General features: G+C 48.6%; 1 protein-coding gene across 5 annotated transcripts in view; it reads left to right on the top strand.

Moving 5' to 3' along the window:
• Positions 1 to 3,365: 3,365 nt before the first annotated feature.
• Positions 3,366 to 21,985, top strand: part of GDPD5 (glycerophosphodiester phosphodiesterase domain containing 5) — a 105,725-nt gene continuing 87,105 nt past the window's right edge. For all 5 annotated transcript variants that reach the window (XM_053935780.1, XM_053935779.1, XM_053935777.1 and 2 more), the window contains exon 1: positions 3,366 to 3,511. The gene's annotated coding sequence lies outside the window, so the exon portion shown is untranslated. The remainder of the gene's footprint in view (positions 3,512 to 21,985) is intronic.

The following is a 21,985-nucleotide window of genomic DNA, read 5'->3' as shown; positions in this document are numbered from 1 at the left end:
GCTCTGCAAGCCCTCCCTGTGAATGCTATTATGGTAAAATAATGATGCCTGGGGGGACGCTTACAATCAACACCCTCCTTGCACTTATTAGAGGCACAAAGGCCTTGCAGAAAGAGGTAGGGGAAAGGACCTTAATGAAAATACTGGCAGCACAAACACAGGAAAGCGCCGAGCTCCCTGCTGTTTGCCCTGCATTCCCGAGAGCTGGAGGGGCAGAACAATGGTGTGTCCCTCGCTTCCTTCCCCTGCCCGTGCTGCTGGGATGCTCCGGGGCAGCCCCGCCGGGCTTTGGCTCCTCTGCAGGGCCACAGACACAGACACGGCTCCACTCCTGCCAGGCATCCCCCACTAAATCCAGCCTGCCTTCCTTCAGCCTTTCCTTCCTCGCTGCAAAATGGAGATGTTGGAATCTCCCAGCCTTGCTCGGCGTCCACCATCCAGGCGTGGCAGACAGCACTGGCAGCCGAGCAGGGGTTCCTTGCTCTGCCCCAAAAAAAAGCCATGGGGCAGTCTGCTGTGCTGCCACCAGACCCTGCCTTGTTTTGCCCGTGAGTGCAGCAGCAAATGCAGAAAAGGGAACATCCAAGGTGCTCTGACATCTCTGAGAAGGCTCCAGGGAGAGCTCAGAGCCCTTGCAGGGCATAAAGGGGCTCCAGGAGAGCTGGAGAGGGACTGGGGACAAGGCATGGAGGGACAGGACACAGGGAATGGCTCCCACTCACAACATGGGATGTTGAGAAGGGATTTTTCCCTGGGAGGATAGAGAGGCCCTGGCACAGGGTGCCCAGAGCAGCTGTGGCTGCCCCTGGATCCCTGGCAGTGTCCAAGGCCACGTCTGGGTGATCTGGACTGCTCAGGAAAGTGTTTCTCCAGCAAAGACTTCCCCCCTGTGAGCCTGGGAGGAGTGAAAAGGGTGTTTTTCTGCCTTCAGAGGGGATAGAACAGCACTTTTTCTTGGAGGAGGCTGGTGCTGAGTTTAAGGATGAATCAACCCATTCCTCTTGGTCCCATTCTTGTAGGGAACTGCAGCATCTCCCTCACCATCCATCCCAACCAAAGGCCAGAGCAGTGGCTCCTCTGAGGATTTGCCTTGATGCCCTTCTGAGCTGCCAGCCTCGTATTTCCCTGCCAGGAAACAGAAATGTCCCTTCTGGAGGAATTTTCCCTTCCATGAGCACGTAACAAAACACTTTCAGGATGTGGCGTGAAATCCCAAAACTCAGCCCTGGTTTAGAGCTGAGCCAGGTCCTAAAAAGGAGCAGCTTAAAAAGGGAATCCCACACAGGGAGTGTCACCAGGGTCCAGGGGTTTTCAGGAGAGCTCTGCAGCTGCATCCTTTGGAAGTGAAGCAGGCTGGAAATGTGAGGAATGAGCACAGCAGAAATCCCTCCCATGCCAAAGGGGGATATTTGAAGTAGCTTTGAGCATTCAAGGCTCTCAGCACGGGACAGGAGATTAAAATCTGAAACCAGCCCTCCCTGTCCAAAATTGCGTGTTTTCCTAAAGGCTGCATGGAAATTCATGGTCAATTTCCTTCAGCGACTTTTCTTTGAAACTGCACGGCCCTTAGCAGCCCAAGTGCTGCTTTCAGGGGTCAAAGATGGTCCTTCTGCTCACCTTTGCTGTCCTCACAGCTGCTGGGAGTGGCTGGAGAGCAAACCCTTCCCCAGCCCTGCATCCTGGCAGGATCCTGTGTCGGATTCAGCCGGCCAAGTCACAGAAATATTCTGAAAATGTGCAGACTCTGTATCTTTTCAGAGGCACTTTCCTCAGCAAATGGATGCTGTAAAGGACTGACTGGCTGGTGCTGGGAGCATCTGCAGGATTTCTGGAACCTCACGAGTTTGAAGAGTATTTTCTCTTGATGCCAGAAAAAAAGATTTTTCCCTTGATCTCACAAAAGGCTTGAACTCTTTCTGCTGAAGTTAAAAGGCAATCCTTAGGCACAAAACCAAGGATGTTTAAAGTTTGGGAAAGGCACCAGACTTTGTTACGTGCCTTGGAATATCTGCATCTGTCCCGTCCCCTTCTGCACATCCACCCCCAAGCCTGCATGAAAACCCATCCTAAAGCTCTGCCGTGGACCCACAACCAGGCAGCAAATAAAATGCTCCCCCAGGAGAGATTTTCATCAGGATTTAAGGTAATCCCAGCTCCCGGGCTTGTGATTCTGAAATGTCTCCTGTCAGCAGTGCTGGAAGGAGAAGCACTTGGCCAAGGGCTGCCAGGACAGCTGCCTGTACCTCAACCCTGCAGCTCCTCTGCTGTGCTGCTCATTGCTCGGATTAGACTCTAAATTCTGATTTTTCACCTCCAGTCTTTCCCTACTGCTGGGTGCAGCAGGATTATTTCTGCTTCTCTGAGGAAAAGAGCTAGTTGCCAGCGACCTCTCAGCTTAGTCTGCCTCAGTAAAGAGGAGTCTGGCATTTGGCTTGTGATTGCTTGTTATTTTGACAGCACATCCCTTCCTTTTGCTCTGCTTGGATCAGTCTCTACTTCAGGGCTGGGCCAAATAAGTGGGAAATGGCCAATTTGCAGGAAAAAAAAAAAATGAATCCATTGCTGTCAGCCAAGTGTTTTGTCACCTTGCATCAAGAAGGGCAAAGGATTCACAGCCAGGACACAGCTGAGTTTTGGACACAGTGCTGGGCAGGGCTGGGCATCCTTCTCATCCCAAATAACCTGTGCTGCTGCAGTGTGAGGAAAACCAGTCCTGAGCATGGCGTAGATCCAACAAAACACTCATCCTTCCCCCAAAATGCTACAGCAGGGTGGCCTCAGTGTGGAGATCAGGTCCACCTTCACACTTGGGAGTTCCGGATCTAATGTAGGTGCAGGAGAAAAAGGAGGGTAGGAAAAAATGAAGGGTGAGTTGGAAAGGTGGGGAAGAATCAGGAGGCTGCAAAGCCCTGACCCTTTTTATTCCACCTCCATCCACCCAGGTGGGAACACAACACATCCCTCCTACCCCGAGCTGTGCCTGCCCCATCCCTGGAAGCGTCCAACGTCAGGCTGGCCGGGGCTTGGAACAACCCGAGACGGTGGAAAGGGGGGTCGGAATGCGACGATCCTTAAGTTCCCTTCCACCCCAACCCGTTCTGTGATTCCCAGGCGCTCGCTGCCCTTTTGGGGCTCAGCATTCCCAAACCCCCCTGGCACAGCGCCAACCCAGCGGTGCCCCCCTCACCCAAAACCAGAACCCTTGCGGGGTTCGCTCGCAGCCCAAAAAGAGACGAACTCCCCACGGCTGGGAGCAGTTTCCTTTTCTTCTTCTCCTCCTCCTCCTCCTCTCGTCCCTCCGCTCCTCCCGCGCCGCCCGGGGCGGAGCCGCCCGGCCCCAGCGCCCGCCCCGCTCCCGAGCCGAGCCGAGCCGGGCTGCGGGGCCGGGGCCGCGGCCGTGCCAGCGCCGTCCCTGCGCCCTTCCCTGCCGGCCCTGGCTCTGCCCTGCCGCCGGGGCCGGGCTGCCCTTCCGCGGGGCTCGGGAACCTGGCGGATTTCCCGGCGGCTGCAGGTAAAGGGAAGGGGAGGGCTGCGCTGGGCTGGGGGCTTCCCGCATCCCCCGGGCTGCGGGGTGATGCTGAGCTGCCGCTGGGCGGGACAGCTCTGCCGGCTCGGGTTCACCCCCAGAAGGTGCTCCGGTGTCCGAAGCCGCGCTGCTTTGCCCCGAAAGGTGTTTCTTTTCCGTGCCCGAAGGGTGTTGCCTTGCCCTGTGTGCCCCCCTCCCCGCGGGTGCCTCACCTGGCCGCAGCATCCCGAGCGAAGTTGGGGATGCGAGCGGCTGCTCCCGGGGCTGGGGGATGTGGGTGGGCACCCACCTGCAGAGAGGTCCCGGGGAGCCCCCTCTGCTCCCCGAGACCCTCAAAGTGTCCGGGTGTGGATCTGGACACGGCTGTTCCCAGCTTGTCTAACAGGGAGCGCTTGGTTTTGGTATAAAACGATGGCATCTGCAGTGTCCCGCCGTTCCAGGGCTTCACACCGCTGCTGTCCGGAGCTGTAAAATCCTGAGGCAGCAGAGTGCCAAGAGGGATTTATTTATTTATTGTTGCTGGTCCAGCTGGAGGAGCGCTCGGTGCCCATCCGGCTCCCTGAGGATGCTCAGGGATGTCCTGGATGGCTCCTGGCGACATTCCCCGGCAGCAAAGCCTCTGTTAAAGACCCCGAATTTCCAGCGAGCACTGAGCAGAGAGGGTGAAAAAAGGTGAATGTAAGAGGGTGCCGCTTTCTCTTGATGCTTGGCAAATAAGCTAATTCACAAAAAGAGTAATTCGGGGAAAAGAGAGGGGGGAAGTCATCTCGTTGGTGTTTTATTGAAACCCTCATCCACGTCCTGTCTGCTCCCCGCCCGGAAAAACTGGGCATGGAGGAGTTGCAGTCGGCATGTGAGCCTTGCTCTGGAAAAGGGCTGCTGGAGCAATTCCTGGTGTGGAAGCTGTGAAATTTCACCCCTGGCGAGATGGAAATGGGGATTCTCCAGCCAGGAAAAACCTGGCTGTGTTGAACTCGCCATGCTTTGGGATTTTAGGGCTGGGTCCTTACAGCCACTCTTGTTGTGTGTAATCCTGTTGGCTTAAGGGTTATTTTGGGGCTGGAGAGGGATTAGGGATAGATGACAGGAACAGGCAGAGCCATGCTGCATGTGAAATTGAAAAAAATAATGAATTATGGTTCTCCTTGCTGGCTCTTTGTCCTGTTGGGAAGGAGCCCATACAGATTTTTCTCCATTAGAAAGTTACACTGTACACGGAGAACGTTAAATCCAGGGTGCTGGAGTCTCCTCAGGATGCTCCAGCTGCCAGGAAATTAGATTGCTGCTGATTAGCAAGTAGGAGTCAGAGTGGTGCTGCTTCTTAAAGAGCTTTTTTGGGGTTTGGATCACCCAGCCCCATGCAGGATAACAGCCTTCTCCCTTCTTTCCCCCTTACAAATTGCCAGCTTACACTTGGCAGGTGTGGCCGGGGAAAAGCTGAGGTAAATGGATTTCCTGCCTCGCATTTTGTCTGGCATGTCCATTTTCCTCATCAGATTGCTATGGAAAGTAGCCCATTAATTCATTAGCCAGCCTTTATCCACCTGAGCAGTGATGCATCCTGACTCCTTAAAGCCTGTTATTTTAACATATCCTCCTCTGCCAAGCTTTGAAACATCTTCACGCTGATATCCCAGCAATGTGGAGCTGCAGAATATTTCTCTGTGATTTAGGAGGTGCTTCTTCAAGAGGCAAGCTCTGCTTTGAGGGCAGAGTTAATTTTAGAGTGGGTGTCTCTGTCAAGCTGTACTTTTTTTATTAAATGAGCGTGTTCTGCTTGTTGCACTTTTCCCTGCGATGAATCCGGCAAAGCACGACTGGTGTTTGTCTTGGAAGGAAAAGGAGTCTTGGTCAGATCAATTGATTTGGTGTCAGGTTGTAGATTCAGAAACTGCTGGCTCAGAATTAATGATAAAGGGTTTGGTTTGTAGCAAGGCAATAAATTGCTTTATAAACCAGGAGGGTTATAAGGAGACACAGAACCAGCTGTGAAGGGACAGCCCTTTGTTGTACTTTTTACCCATTAACTGTGAACCCAGGTGTACTTGATCTCAAGTAACTGCCTTAAAATCACCATGCCAAAGTCAGTATATTTAGGGTTGTTTTTTGTGGGTTTTCAAATGGTTTTAACGTGTGGGTTGGAGTAGCTCACAGGTGCAAGTGCTGTTGTAGGTGGAGGTTAAAGATGCAGGGAGCAGGTGGCTCCTTCACCCTGATTTGTGTTAGAGGCACTTTGATGCTTACAGGTGGTGGAAGTTAGGTCTGGGTGCCCTTTAACCAGACACACCTGGGGGAATATTGTCCTCTGACTTGCTCTGTGAGTCTTCCCGAGGGTGAAGATAAAAGGCAATGGTTGTACCTTTGAAATACTCCTGGTGCAGCTCTGGGCTTGTGTGGGAAGGTGGGGCTGGACGTGGAGGGGCACTTAGGGCTCCTCCTGAGAGCAGCTTTCCTACAAACACAGCGAGGTAGGAACGTGCTTCCCTTGGAGTCTGCAGGGCTGGTTTTAAAGTCCTTTTCCCTGAGATGATGCACCTGGCAGAGGTTGTGCTCCCATCCCTGTGATGCTTTGCTCCTTCACGCTGATATTTGTGGGATGGTTTGGGTTGGAAGGGACCTTAAAGCTCCTCCAGTTCCAACCCCTGAGATGAAGAGATCGGGTCCACCTGGCAGCCACTTTGCTTCATTAGGCTGCAGCTGCTGCTAATTAGGCTCCAACCAGCTCAAACAGGGGCATTTCATCTTATCCTGAACCCCAGCCAGTGCTGCTGGTGGAGGGGGGCTGTGGCTGCTGCGGGGTGAGTGGTGTCTCACTTTCTCTACTTTTTGTGGGGTGTTTGCTCGGGGCTCCCCAGAATCCTTGTTCTGGGCTGGGTGTGAGCTGAGCAGTCCCCTGTGCTCAGGAGAGGGCAGTGTCACACCAAGGAGCCCATTCCTTACCCGTGCTGAGGAGCACACGGCGCTGCCACCTCCTCCAGAGGGGTTCTGCACCAGGGTGGGTTTAGGAGCCAGGCACCTCATCCCCCTCCCTTCTTCCCACACCAAATATTCCCCCTCCAGCTCTGCTCTAGGTGCCTAACAGCCCTTTGCAAGAACATTCTGAGCATGATGCTCTGGAAAAGGGATTTAAAAGACTTTATGGCAGTTGCTTTTGCCTGCCAGCCCCTCTATAAGCAGTGATTAGATACAGCCACTTTAATGCGTGTCTTGACTTTAAAAAAAAAAAAAAAAAGCTGCACGTTGGTGTTTGGCTTTGCTGCTTTTTCCTCTTTAGCAAACCACTGTGTTCTCCCCACTTCCTCCAGAAGTACCCACAGATACTGGCAGGACAACTGCCTGAATATTTGGTGCAGTAGTCTGTCATTGCTCAATAGCCTGACAAACAGCAAAAAAAAGTTTTATTTTTTATATGCAATTAAATATTTGTAGAAGATTTCTGGCAAGGAGTGGTTTCAAGGTACAGAGTGTTCTCCTGAAGGGTGTTCAAACAAGCAGCTTCTGGGGTGGCACTTGGGAAGTTTTTTGTGCCTGTGCCTCCGTGCATTCTGTTTCCACATTTGGAATCCATTTCAGGTTGGGATTGAGCTCTGTCTTTTTTTGTTTGTTTGTTTGTTTTTGTTTTTTTTTTTTTTTTTGTTTTCCTGGTCTTTGGGCAGGCTTGGTCCTGATGATGAAAAATGTTTCTTTTTGGGACTATTTTTTGTGTGTGTGACTCTTGATCTGGTTTTATTTCTTTTTTCTCCCTGCTCGATGAAGGGTGAACTGGGGATAGGAGAGGGGGGAATTGCACCTTTCCTGGGGTGCTGCACAACTCTGGGCACCAGCTCTGTCCCCATCTCTGCAGAGCCCTGCTGGTGGTTAATTTCTTCATTGGGAAGACTGGTTTTAGTGGAATTCCTTAGTCGTGACAGCCCTGAGCCCTCCTGCCCTCTCTGCACCTCTCTGCACCTCTCTGTCTGTGTTGGAGCCATGAGGAGTTTGGGGTCCAGGCTCCTGGATCCTGGAGGTGATGGACTGTAAGTTTATTCTCTTCTTGGCTGGGAATGCTCAGAAGAATCTGTTTCACTTTCAGAGTTTTGCCACGTGGTGCTGTGCCAAAGCAGCTTTTTCTCTCCCACTTTCTCCCTTAGATGTCAGCTTGCCTTTATTTATTTATTTATTTTAAATCCTGCTGTTTCTCTTAAAATACTGCTGCAACTTGTAAAATCTTTTCATAAACGTCTGGCCCCCTGTGTTTTGCTTTCCTTTCCTCCTCGCTGAGGTGAAATGAAACTTGTCCCTCCCCCAGCCCGAGGTGAAATGCACAGGGCAGAAATATTTTGATCCTTGGCTGTTTTTAGCTGTGCTGAGTTTCAGGCTCACGTTTGCCCAGGGAAAGCAGTTTGTATGTGACTGAAAATAGTCCAAGGTGAAACCCAGAGTTTCCTCTAATAGGTATTTTTGGGTGTAGCCTTTAAAAAGATGTAATGGACTGGTTGTACCCTTCAACATCCACGTGTTCTCCTGAGCCACTCTCGGAGATTATATTTGGGCCACTTAGCTGGTATTGATGAATCTCTTGAGCTGACAGTCACCTAATCATAAATCAAGTGGAAAATCAAGCCAGTGTTCTGCAGAATTGCAGCAAAACAAAATGCATTACATTTTCTGACTTGGAGCGGTTGGGAATTGGCACCTGACCTGACAGGGGATGCTCAGGGTGTTCCACAAGATTCTTGGGAAGCAGGGCTAATCCTGAGCAGGGCACTTAAGAGCTTGGAGAGGATTTGAGGCTCAAGTCTGGCTTGCTGTCCTGTGAGATTGCCCTGGACCTTGCCAGGAGGGAGGAACCTGGCCCTGGAGGGGGGTGTCCCTGTGTGTGACCCCATCTCAGCCCCCTGTGCTGACTGCAGGGCTCTTGTCTGAGTGCAGCCTTGGGGAATGGGGATAAAACTGGGGTCTGTATCCCCAGTGCTTCCCCAAGGGGCAGGATAGGGCCGGGGGCTTCCCGGGTTACAGCTTAAACCCAGCCCCTGGGACAGATAGAGAGGGCTTAGGTTTGTTTACAGGGATTTACCACCGTGCTGAGGGCACTCTGTGATATTTGGGTGGATTTTTGTTGTCTGGGTTGGCTTTTTTTTTTTTCTTTTCTTTTTTTTTTTTTTTTTTTTTGCCAAGTGGTAATTAATGCTTTCCTTGGGATTAAAATATTTCCTGCATGTCCCAGCTGTTGGTGTAGGAAAGAGTCATCCAACCCCTTGACCTTTCTCAGAGGAAGAAAAGGCTCTTTTGGAGAAGGTGGGAAGTGTTCAAATCCAGGGTGTCTCCCTCTTCCCAACTACTTTGAACAACCTGGGCTAGTGGAAGGTGTCCCTGCCCACAGAAAAAAGATGTTTTTTAAGACCCCTTCCAACCCAAACCTTTCTGTGATGATTCTGTCATTCTCCTTTCTTGCATGAAGCAGCTCCATAAAGAAATTATTCCTCAAGGCTGTCAGGTGGGTGATGGTTTTTAGGCAGTTTCCTGATTAGCAGTGATTGTTTGCAGGTATTGTGGGAATTTTGGTATCCATCTGCCTACTCATTAGTCAGGAATCTTGTCAGTGAGACTTGAAACTGTCAGGCAATCCTGTTGCAGTTTGAAACCCAGCAAGGAGGCAGCTCCTGGGTCCTGTTTTGGGTGTCCAGGAGTGATTTGCTCTGTTTCTCTCAAGCATTTTTGGCTTGGATTTCTCCATCCGTGGTTGATTTTGGAGATCTGCACAGTAACAGTGCCTGAACAGTCCTTGAGATGTGTGCATTTGGGGTATTTGGGAGCCCTGGAATTCATCAAGCCAAGAGGTGAGACCTTCTCAAACACCTATTTTTAGATGTGTTCCTGTTCACGTGCAAATTACACGCATCACCAAGGACTGCTCTGCACTTGGGACACTGGATTTGTAATCCTTGTTTTCCAGCTCTTAGATACCAAAATGCCTGCCAAAAATACAGATATTGCTGTCTCCTTTTTCCCTGGGCCCTGGAGCTGGGGACTGGGAGCTCCCACACCACTTGCTGTGCTGCATTTGATGCTTTGTGAATGCAGAGTGGTGGCAGGCTCTTGGTTTTGGGGTGATTTCCCCTCCTTGCGTGGGCTTTGGCATCGCTTGGTGGTGGCTGACAGCTCGCAAGATCATCTCCTGCTTTCCTGCTCCTGCCTGGATCCTGGAGGCAGGATCTGCTTTCAGAAGGAAGCAGCTCAGCTCCTCTTTAGCTGTGAGTTAATCACCCAAAGGCAGAGTGCTTGCAGCCCTCACTAAAAGCCTGATTTAAGGTGCAAGGTTGACAGCTCGGCTGGAGATACTTTCCCTTATCACAACCCTCCCTAATCCATCTCTGCCTGTTTGTTTTGGGGCTGTTTTTTTTTGCATCTCCAGGCTCCTGCTCTGGGAGAGCTGTGTGTTACAGGAATGTGCTGTGAGACAGCTGGAGATGTTCAGATGTCCCTGCGGTGGGAGTAAGCGTGCTCTGGAGTGCCTGGTGCTGGCAGGGACAGCCCTTTGTGCCTCACAAGGTCACTCCCGGAACACAAACCCTGCCAGGGCTCCTGGGACAGCTCTGCCTTGCCAGGAGAAATAAAGCTGCTTGTGGGATTAGAGGGATGCAGCTGCTGGCCCTGAAAGCACGGGCAGGAGCGGTGTGGGAGGGGGATTGTCCTTCCCTGGCTGTGTACCTGGGCAGGTTCCAGCTCCAAACCTTGTCCTGCGCTTTGCTGAGCCTCGGGAGCTGCAGAGAATCGTTCTGCAGTGCTTCTGTGAATGGAATCCCTGCCTTAGGTGCTGCTGGTGCCCTGTCCAGTGTCACCTGGGGCAGGGGGATGCCTCCTTTGGGTGGTCCCTGCTGGTGAGAGGTGTGAGGAGGAAGGATGGCTTGTTCATGGCAGGACTGGATTGGACCTGGGAGCTCCTGCTGGGCTGGAAAGCCCTCCTGGGGCTGACCTGGGTCGATGTGATGAGCAGCCCAGTGTTAGAGTGGGGATGTGGCTCAGGAGGGAAGCCTGGGGGCTTGTTGGGAAGCTCTAACCCGGTGCCCAGACTTTCAGAGCTGCCCTGTAATGAGCAGGTACAGATCTGCTTCTAACAGCACAATAAGCTTAAATTTTTGAGTCCTCTGTGTTTCTGAAAGGGTCAGCTCACTCTGTTGAACCCCTTCTGTCAGGAGAGTCCTTAGATCCAAATTTCTGGGGTAATTGGTTATGTTGAGCTGTATTGGACCCGTGAGGAAATCACTTTGCTCTCTTGGCTTCTTCTCTCCCAGCTCAGGGGAAATAATGGCTTTTTCCTTATTTCCCTCAACTTTGCAGCTCTTCTGCAGGGTTCCCTGGAGGAACAGCTCTGAAGGACAGGCTTGAAGCCTGCTCTGCTCCTCTCCTGGAGCAGTTTTGGGGCTGGATGTGGAGATGTGGAGCTGTGGGGGGAACACAGGGTGAGGAACAGGGGCCAAAGGAGTGAAAAACCCCAAGGTGTCTGCTGCAGTTTCTGCACCTTCCCAGGCATTTTGTGCCTCCCCTTATCTGGGCTGATATTTGCAGTGCTGATAAGAGAGGGTCTGTAACAAGTGTGCTGTGCCACAGATAAAACCTGCAGTGCGTAAGAGCTGTTCCAGCTCGGGCTTATCAGCACTATTAAACCTGAATATCAGCAGGGCTTCAGGGATGAGGCTGCCCTGGCTCCCTGAGCACAGAACATCCAAGCAGGAATTGTGCTGGGAGTGCTGCTGCTCTGTAAGTCCCCTTCCAGTGTGCTTTTCTATTTTTTTTTTTTTTTTTCTTAATTTAAATTTTGGTATCAAGGTTTGTGAACTGAAAAGTTTCAGGTCCAATTCTGGGAGCAGGGTTTGTGGGTCTCAAAGGCAGCTGCCTGGTGGTTGTGTGCTCTTTGTGGGGGTAATGAGGTGGTGGCTGCTCTCAGCATGGATGGAGGTGCCACATCTCCAAAAAGAGGTGGAGATGTGGCACCTGGGGACATGGTTTAGTGCTGGACCCAGCTGAGTCAGGTTACTGGTTGGACTCGAAGATCTTAGAGGTGTTTTCCAAACTTAAGGATGCTGTGAGTTAAATTTAGGGATTCTTGCATCTCTCCAGGCTGCTCTTTGCTCAGAGAAAGAAATGCTGGAGTTTTTGTGCAGCCACTGAACACCAGTGCAGGGAGCACGGATTTCCTGCATCACCTTGGTGCTCCCTCAGGGCTCTGACCTCTGTAGGGGTGGGAGAACATCGGATTGAAGCTGCCAGAGGGTGAAGTGGTGGAGAATTGGTTGGCCTTGGGCACTTCAGGGATCCAGGGACAGCCACAGCTTCTCTGGGCACCCTGTGCCAGGGCCTGACAACCCTCACAGGGAGGAATTCCTTCCCAAAATCCCATCCATCCCTGCCCTCTGGCAGTGGGGAGCCATTCCCTGTGTCCTGTCTCCCTTAAAGCCACGCTCCAGGCTTTAGGCTGCCTGAGCTGGGCTTAACCTGAGGAAAATCAGCCCTGGCTGGAGCTGTTGGAGGAGATGGGTTTGGAGAAGAGTGGGAGCAAATGCTGGTTGCTGTTCCCTGCTGCTGTGCCCAAGGTCAGCCTGACCGTGGAGCTCCCAAATTGTTCCCAGTTTTTCCAGCCAGCAGTTGCTGCTGCTCAGCTGTGTGAGCAGCTAATGGGGTTTGTCAGCCTCTGGTGCTTCTGCCTGGGCTTTGTCAGAGCAACCTAATCCCAAAAAGCCAGAGCTGGAGGAAGTGGGAGCGGGATTTCCTGGGGCTATGCAATTCCAAAGCCATCTGATTTCTCCCAGACTTGGTGTGCTGATTGTAATATCTGACTTGACTGTAAAGCTGGGGGGAAGGAGCATCCTTGGTGCTTCTTACAGCTCGAGGCACTGTCACGTTTCCCTGGTTTAAAAACCACAGTCAGGAAACGCAAAGCAACCTTTGGAGGGAAGGGCTTGGAAGGACTTCAGATCTCCTTTCAACATGGAGAGCTGCAAACTGGATCCCTGACACAATTCCTCCTTTTTAGAAGGGGTTTGCTGGAAGCTTCAGGCTGGAAGTGAAATCCAAGTGTGGGGCAGCCTGGAGTGTGTCTTCTCCTGCTTGCTTTTGTCTGGCCACCTTAAAACTTACTGCTGTGTTTCAGCATTGCCTGAAGCTGATGAGATATTCTGTTCCCAAACTGGCCACATTTAGTGACTGATCCCATATGTTTGATTCCAAAAGGCTGTTAATTTTTTTCCTGTTTTTATGGTTTTTGGTTTTGGTTATTTTTTTTTCCTGTGAGGGAAAGGTATGAAATAAATACTGCCTAAAAGACTTGTGGCTGTCAGCTCTTGGACAGGGCTGTGAGGAAAACCCTGTTCTGTCTCATGCCCCATCAGGTTTAATGCTTGCTAAATGGCAGAGCTGTCAAGAACAAGCTCTGGAGCTGGTATTAAAAAAAAAAAAAAAATATTGCTGCAAGTGGCTGAGCTTGGAAATAAATTGTGCTGTGAGTGGATATACAGGGAGTGCTGAGGTGTCTGGATTCCCCCCAGGGCTCACTGCCAGGTGGGAGGCTTGGGAATTTGGGAAGGCAGCCTGTGGGGAAAGTCCTGAGTCCCAGCTGTAATAAATTCTCTCCCTGCCATGCAACGCGAGGGCTGTATTTAAATATTTTTCTTGCTCTAGAGCTGAAACCATTTGTAGAGTCTGATCTTTTCATTTTGCCCATCGTTTACAAATGTGACAAAAAGGGAGAAAAGGGTTTGCCACTTGTCTGGCTTTTAGAGAACTCTAAAGTGATGAAAAGTCAAATTAAGACCTGTCTGCCACGGTCATCCTGGAGCTCTGGGGGTTTTGCTCTTGCTTGTGCCATCTCCATCCTGTTTCTCCGTGGGAACAGGGAAGGACTGAGCTTTTTATCCTGCCTTTTAAATGGAGGAACGCTGGAGCACCACCAAGAAATAACGTGTTGGTTATCTGCCCTCAGATAATGTGACATAACTTAGGGCGATGCCCTGATGATGACTCTGCAAGGAAAGGTGTCGGATATTGCAAAGATTTGGGATCATCCCTCTTTTCCTTGCAGCCATCAGTGGTTTTGGGCAAGAAAAACTTAAAAATCAAAATGAAGGACATGGCACTGCCTCAGTGGGGCAGGGTGAGGGTGTGAACACCTGGGTGCTGTAGAAAGGCAGGCACGGGGATTGATTTCTTCCTTGAGCTTTGTTCCCATTATTGCCCCTTTGTGGCTGCTGCTCTTTGCCTCCCGACAACTCTTTACTGTCTGGTTTTTTGGGGGTGCTGCAGGCTGAGGTGGGAGAGGGGGTCTGGAAAATGCTGGGTGGGAGCCTTTGCCTGGCTCCAGCGTTTTACCACAGCGTTTTCTCACTGCTTTAATTGTAACCTCAGCTTAACGTCTCTCTTTGCCACGAGCAGTGACACAGGCCCTCTGAGGAAATGGAATGGGACAATGCAATCTGTGGTAGTTTTATCACTTCCCTCTTCCTTTCTAGCAGTTTTTTTCTCCAGTGCAAAAGCCAATGGACGAGCCCTTGTTTTGTGGTTATTTGTTTTATTTTATTTGTTTTATTTTATTTGTTTTATTTTATTTGTTTTATTTTATTTGTTTTATTTTATTTGTTTTATTTTATTTGTTTTATTTTATTTGTTTTATTTTATTTGTTTTATTTTATTTGTTTTATTTTATTTGTTTTATTTTATTTGTTTTATTTTATTTGTTTTATTTTATTTGTTTTATTTTATTTGTTTTATTTTATTTGTTTTATTTTATTTGTTTTATTTTATTTGTTTTATTTTATTTGTTTTATTTTATTTGTTTTATTTTATTTGTTTTATTTTATTTGTTTTATTTTATTTGTTTTATTTTATTTGTTTTATTTTATTTGTTTTATTTTATTTGTTTTATTTTATTTGTTTTATTTTATTTGTTTTATTTTATTTGTTTTATTTTATTTGTTTTATTTTATTTGTTTTATTTTATTTGTTTTATTTTATTTGTTTTATTTTATTTGTTTTATTTTATTTGTTTTATTTTATTTGTTTTATTTTATTTGTTTTATTTTATTTGTTTTATTTTATTTGTTTTATTTTATTTGTTTTATTTTATTTGTTTTATTTTATTTGTTTTATTTTATTTGTTTTATTTTATTTGTTTTATTTTATTTGTTTTATTTTATTTGTTTTATTTTATTTGTTTTATTTTATTTGTTTTATTTTATTTGTTTTATTTTATTTGTTTTATTTTATTTGTTTTATTTTATTTGTTTTATTTTATTTGTTTTATTTTATTTGTTTTATTTTATTTTATTTTATTTGTTTTATTTTATTTGTTTTATTTTATTTGTTTTATTTTATTTGTTTTATTTTATTTGTTTTATTTTATTTTATTTATTTTATTTTATTTTATTTATTTTATTTATTTATTTTATTTATTTATTTTATTTTATTTATTTTATTTTATTTATATTTTTTATTTTTATTTTTTTATTTTATTTTTTTGTTTTATTTTATTTTTAATTTATTTTATTATTTTTATTTTATTATTTTTGTTTTTATTTTTTATTATTAGTTTTATTTTTATTTTATTTCTATTTTATATAAATATAGAAAATATATATTATATATTAAATATAATTATATATTTAAATAGATTTTAATATATTATAAATATAAAATATATATTTTATAAATATATATATTCTATTTTTTAAATTTTATTATTTTATTTTTTATTATGTATTTATTTATATTATTTATTTCCCTGCCGTGACGGACATTCAGCAGGTACCAGAAATACCTTCAGCTCTGGGCACAACCTGCCCAAAACAGCTCTGGGAGGCTCTGCCTGCTTTAGCCTGAGCCAGCAATCCCAGCTCACAGAGCGCCTTTGGGACCAGCAGGGAGTGAAGGTGGCAATGGGAGAACTCTGCTGCAGGTGTGACACAGGGAGCGCTTCCCCACCCCGTGGGGTGCTCACCTGGGGGGTTCTGCACCTGGAGCCATTCCCTGAGCCTGGTCCGTGCTCGTCCTGGTGGCTGAGCGCGCTTTGGGAGGGTCACAGAGCTCTCCAGACCCACCCAGCTCCCTGCTTGTGGTGACCGAGGGCCGTGGAGGAGGCATTTATCCCGGGGATAAGCGGGATAGGAGTAAAATCCTGGGCTTGTGGGGATGGGTGGGGGTGCCTGAGCTATTTCTGGCCACTTTTCCCTGAGAGCCACTGGCACGTGGAGGTGTCTGGCAGCTGTACCCGCCTCTGCTGGTTCCCAAATCTGGGGTGGCTCTGTGGATGATTTGGGAGCAGGGGATGTGTCGGCTCCTTGTTTTCCATCTGGAAGTGGCACTTTCCCCTGAGGGGGGGATGCTGAGCACGGGAGATCCGCTGGTTCCCAGGAATAGCCTCCCTCTGGGGGTGGGACAGCACGGGGGTTGTTCCAAAGGCATCACTCAGCTCAATGAAATGCTCTTGGCAAAAATGTGCTTTTCCAGACTGAGCACGGGTCTCCTTAGGACAACCTGTGAGCTGCTACTGGAGGAAAAAAAAAAAAAAAAAACCCACAGAATAAAGTGAAAACTGGTTTGTCAGGAGGCAGTTTGAGGCTGCTCCGTGTGTGCCCTGAGGGAATACCCAGTGTCCCCGAAGTGTTCAGTCCATCCAGACTAAAAGGTGAGAATAAAGGGGAATTTTTCTCTTGAGATGTCATCTCCCAAAGGTCTTCCCCGTGGTGTGAGTTTATTTGCTGCCAGGCTGGGGCCAGCAGTGACAGAACTCTGTGTGTCACTCAGGCTTACGTTGTTCTGGCAGTACAGGACCTTGCACTGTTGGTCCACTGGAATCCTGACCTCAGCCCTCTGGCAGTGGGAGCCATTCCCTGTGCTCTGTCCATCTGCTGTCCCCAGTCCCTCTCCAGCTCTCCTGGAACCCCTTTAGGTGCTGGAAGGGCTCTGAGCTCTCCCTGGACCTTTCTCCTCTCCAGGTGAGCACCCCCAGCTCTCCCAGCCCAGCGGTGAGGGCTCTGCCCAGCCCCCAGGATGGGTGGCTGACAGCATCTCCAGGAATGTCAGGGCTTATTTGGGCTCTGGAAGAGTGTCACCTCGGAGCTGTCACTCAGTGCAGTGACTCTGCAGGGAGCCCTTGACCTGCTGCTGCTGGTTTTGGCCACGGGCAAGCTTGGCTTGGCTTGGCTGTCCTTGTTTATATCCAGCACAAGTGGATTTGTCACCCAAGCTGTTGGTGGCTGGTGATTTGTATTGCTGGAGCAATACAAATCCTGATTCCTTGCCTGCCCACCTGCTGTGCTGCTGCTTGGCTTCCTCTGCTCCTCCAGCTCTCCAGAAAACCTCTCTGCTTTCAGAAATACACACGGTCCTTGAGTCTTTTTCATCCTGCTTCTTGTTGGGTACAAAGATAATGCTGCTGTGGCATTTGCTTTCTTATCCTGTTGTTGCACCTCTTGATAGTTTTGGGGTTTTTTTTAACAGTTTAATTTAAAACAAGCTCTGAATTAAAATTGTGTGGGTGAGATGCTTCTCTGACTCTGCTGAGACTTGTGGAACTTCCATGTGGCAAAAAATGGCTTTGGAAAGAGCCACGTCCTGAGTTTTTCCTGTCATGGTTGTGCTTTTTTTTCCTTACTCCAGCCTCCCCACTCGCTGATGCTGTGCATAGCACTGGTCTGAGCACTTAAAAAGCACAAAGACACTGCCTTGCACCCAGCCCAGAACAAACCCTGAGCTGGGAGCCGTGGCAGCAGCCTCACAGGAGCTCAGCAGAGCAACCTCCGAGGAATCTTCAGCGTGGTGGAAGCAGATGGAGTTTGACTTGGTGTCAGTTCTGAGCTCAGAATAACTCAATTTTAAGGCAGGGAAGTGGAAAGGTACAATGCTGCCACGGCCTGGATGCTGACAGGCAGGAGTTGAGCTCTGTGGAGAGCCAATCCCAGGCAGGGATCATTCCCACTCTTGGGAAGCCTGGCCATAAGAAAAAAAAAACTTCACTTGGATGTGTTTTGTCTTGGGAGGGTGCTAAGCAAGGTGTGATAAAGCATCCTCTGGTGACCTGGTGCCAGATCCCACAGCTGGAGGCTTCTCTGGGAGGAGGGATGTCACAGCTCAGGTGTGGGTTGAGATCTGAGGGACCAGACCCTGAAGAGATTCCCTCTTCCCCTGTCGTGTGCTCACTCCACACACAGCACTTGGCTTCAAAACTTGCCTCCCTCAAACCTGTCCCAAAGCCTCAATTTTGTTTATCAACTGGTTTAATTCCTTTTGGGCTGGGATTAAATCCAGCATTGGCTGGCCCTGAGCTGGGTGTGTCTGATTTACAGCCCCTTTTTTTTGGTGGGTGGTCCAAGCTCTCCCTGGAGCAGGAGCAAACCTTGAACCCCAGAATGGTTTGGGTTGGAAGAGACCTTAAAGATGAGCTCAGGGTGCTCTAAGCCCTGTCCAACCTGGCCTTGGAGACTCCCAAGGGATGAGGAAGCCACAGTTTCTCTGGGTACCCTGTGCCAGGGCCTCACAGGGAACAATTCCTGCCCAATATCCCATCCATCCCTGCCCTCTGGCAGTGGGAGCCATTCCCTGTGTCCTGTCCCTCCATCCCTTGTCCCCAGTCCCTCTCCAGCTCTCCTGGAGCCCCTTTATGATCTGGAAGGGCTCTGAGGTCTGAAGAGCCTGTCAGAGCTTTGGACTTGGGGCTTCTTGTGCAATAATTAAAGGTTAACCCCAGCAGTCCTTGCTAATGTTTGCCTTTTGCTTTAGAGGAAGGAAATGGGGTCCTAATCTTCAGCTCAAATGCCATCTGTACTTCCACTGACAAAAGTAAATTTGTGATGTACTTAATGAAGCCTAGAAAGATGTCTCAGGATAATGGACAGAAAATATCTGCCCTTTAAGGACTTCTGCTTCCCAAAATTATTGCAGGGCTTCTTATTATGGTTAAGGTAGGGAGGCCTTGTTGTTTTGGGGGTGTTTTTTTTTGTTTAATTGGTGCTTTTAACTGTGAGTTTTCAGAGGAAGAAGCCCCCTTGGAAAGCAGATGGCAGAGCTGAATCACGTGCTGCTTCCCTTAACATTTGGGTGGAAAACGTTCCCTGGAAACGGGGCTCTGCTTCTGTGGAGATACTGCAGGGGGGGGGAGAATTTCAGAAAAAGGGATTTTGCTTTCCAGGATCTGGCTGGCAGCCTCCCTAACCTGAGAGTGCAGAGGTGGGAGTTGAGCTGTCCTTGCTGGGCAAGGGCAGCCCAGGTAAATCTGCCCAGTTGGTGCCTGTTGGGGGAAAGCCCATTTCCAGAGCATCTCCAGGATCCTGTGAGTAAGGAAGGAGTGGGGTGTGCCTTGGTATTGCTGCTGTAGCATTGAAACCCAGGGTGTTTGTAGGGACAGCTTTAGAGATCGTGGGGCTTTGTTGGTGATGAGCAGGTGTGTCCACTTTGCTTTGGGAAGAGGTGCAAGGATTTGATGTTTCCAGCACTAAAAAAAAAAAAAAAAAAGGCAGGTGAAGAAGGACTTGGAGGCTCCTGCAGCATTTGAGATCCATGAAAATCCTCTACTTTGAGGGATTGGGAATTGTGGAATCACAGACTGGTTCAGGTGGGAGAGACCTTGAAATCACCAGTGCCACACCCTGCTGTGAGCAGGGACACCTTCCTCTGGTCCAGGCTACTCCAAGCCCTGTCCAGCCTGGCCTTGGACACCTCCAGGGATGGGACACGAGTGATCCAAGGTAGGGCAGGAGGATGGGACAGGGCTGAGATGTGCAGGGCTGGGGAGCTTTGGGATTAGCACTAAATCCTGTGCACAGAAAGGAGCCTCGAGGCCTCACATGTCTTGGATGTCTGGCACTTGAAGGACTTCTCCTCTGGTAAGGTTTTTGCTGAGCCTGCCAGTGAAAATCCCCGGAATGTCACAGTTATTGCATGAGACTTAGGCACTAATAGGATTTAATTTCTGCAGAGCTTCTGATGAGGGGAAGAAGTCCCTCAAAGGAGCACAGGTATTTTGGGAAAGGCTTAAGTGGAGTAAAATTTCAGCTGCAGTCATGTTACAGCAGGGAAGCCTGGAGATGAGCGAGATGGAGCAAGGAGTTTTATCACTTCCACGTCGGATGTGCACAGCCCTGTGTCTCCCACCTGTCCCTCAGCTCTTCCCTGCTGGAAAGAGAGGGATTGTCTCAGTGAAAGGGGTGTGCTGCCTCTGCTTGCATTCCCATGGAAGCTCCTGCGAGGCTTGCAGAGGTCCTGCTGCCCCAGGATTTGAGTTCCTGGCCCAGTGGGGAGCTGCTGCATTTTCCTTGCGCTGTCAGAGCTCCTGGGGAGCTGGAATAAGGAGCCAGGCTCAGCCTTTGCAGATTGGAGGGGAAGGGGAGTGGGGAAGGTTTCCTTCCTGGGGAAAAGGGCTGGTAATGCAGCTTGGGGGGAGAAAAAAAAAATCAAACAAAGCAGCTTCTCTTCCCCTCTGGCTCCCAGAGGGGTGTGATGTCAAGGTGGAGCTGAGCCTTCCCAAAGGCTATGGGGATGTTTTTTCTTTCCTTTCTTTGAGGGATGGGGGATTGGTTTATATGGTTTTCTGTTAAACCTCTCAAACAATGCTGCTTCCCCTTCCTTGGAGCAATTGTTCCCCGTGGCTGACTCTCTTCCTTCCCCTTCCTCCCCATCGTGGGAAGAGCTCTCCTGATGATGATGGATGGGCTCAGATTTAGTCTCTGCTTTACCTTCCTTTGTCCTGCTCAGCTCTCTTGTTTTTCTTTGCTATTTCTGCCCAGATCCTCATCACAGGGTGGCCAAAACCAGATGTTTTGGTGCTGATGGAGGGAGTTAAGTGTCAGAGCAGCTTCTGCCTTCACCCTTGAACTTGGCAGGGCTGGGTTAATGACTCCATGATCCTTGAGGGCTTTTCCAGCCTCAGTGACTCCTGATTCTACATGTGACTGCAAAGTCTAACAGACTTTCTAGGTTTCATCCCTTGAGTCCCTGTAGTCCCCCTCCTGGGAGAGCCACTTTCTTCCTTAGGAGGAAAAATAAATGGTCTTTTTGTGGCCAGCCTAATTCCCAACCTTTTCAAATGCATCCATATTGGGAGACAAGAATAATTTTTTAAATTTATTTTATTTTTCAATGCCCAAGAATCCCAAGACAGTGGTTGGGCCCTGGCACAGGTTGCACAAAGAAGCTGTGCCTGCCCCATTCCTGGAAGTCATCAAGAGATAAGATTGGATTTGTCCTTCAGGAGCATTTCCAAGGAAAATTTTCATAAACCAGACTTAGAGCAGCGTGACAGAGATGCTGATCTTTCCACTTGGACTTTGCTGTGGGCATGTGAATTTAAGTCAGAACTGAACAATTCCATGTGCCACAAGCAGGAATGATAAACCAGTGGATATTCCAGGCTTAAGGATGCAAGTAACCACCTGATTCTGTGCCAACTCCTCTATGACCTGTTTCTTTTTGGGAAAATATCCCCCAGACTCCAGATAAAACCTTCCAGATCCTTCCAGCTTTTATCAGAGGAGCTTCCTGCAGGGAGCTGTCGGTGATTTGTGCCAGGGAGGAAAGGGAAAGGCAGTTGGGAAAATATTCCATGACAGGCTTTGGAGGGCTCATGGAGTGAACTGGGAAAGGCAGCAGCAGCCTGGGGGGCTCTGCCCTCTCTGCTTGGGTGGAAATCAAGTGGCCTGCTGAAAAAACACTTGATGAGAACCTGTTTTAAGGGATTGTATCATGCTTCAGCAGAGCCAGGATGGTCATCCTGTTGATAAGGGCCAACACCCACTGTAAACACAGTAATTAACAGTCTGAACTCATGAGAGGTGCTCTGGTGGACTCCAGGATAAAATAGAAGCCTGTGGTGGGTATTGAAAGCCTCGTTCCCTTGGGCAGTGGTCAAGGACCTTCTTGAATGGAAGTCTGAAAAAAAAAAAAAAACCACTCCTTTCTGTGCCCTTTTCACAGCCTGTGGTTAGGAATTGCAGGTAACCCCCTGAAATGATTATTGACTGCAGAGCTGCCTGGAAGTGCTGCTGTTTGCTGACTTGACAGATGATAAAAGCCTAACCCTGTGGGATCTGAGCATCTGTCCTTGCTGCAGCCCAGCCACCGAGGCTTCACCTGCTCCAAAGGCAGCTGTACTTTTAGCCAGTGTTTAAATAGTGTCCAAACTATTTTTTGTGTTTTTTTTTTTTTTTTTTTTTTTTTTTTTGTCCCAGGGGGACACGAGTGGTTGCACAAATGACTTTTTGCTCCCTGAGGGATGTGGGAGCTGGGCTGGTGGTGGCTGCTGCAGCAGAAGTGTGGGCTGTTCTCTGTGATTCCTTAGTGTTGTTTCTAATTCAGATAATAAATAAATTGCTTCTGGGAGCAGTTTTAAAGGAGATCTGGGGGAAATGGTGAATCTCTCTTTGGCAGGGGGCCAAACACTGAAGTGTTGAGCTGGTGCTGGCCAAGCAGAGGATCTGGGGCTCTTGGTTGACTTCT

This window comes from Vidua chalybeata, chromosome 2, assembly GCF_026979565.1.
Source record: "Vidua chalybeata isolate OUT-0048 chromosome 2, bVidCha1 merged haplotype, whole genome shotgun sequence".
NCBI classification, from domain to species: Eukaryota; Metazoa; Chordata; class Aves; order Passeriformes; family Viduidae; genus Vidua; species Vidua chalybeata.
Note: the sequence above shows the minus strand (reverse complement) of the source record. Positions and strands in the feature narration are given on the sequence as shown.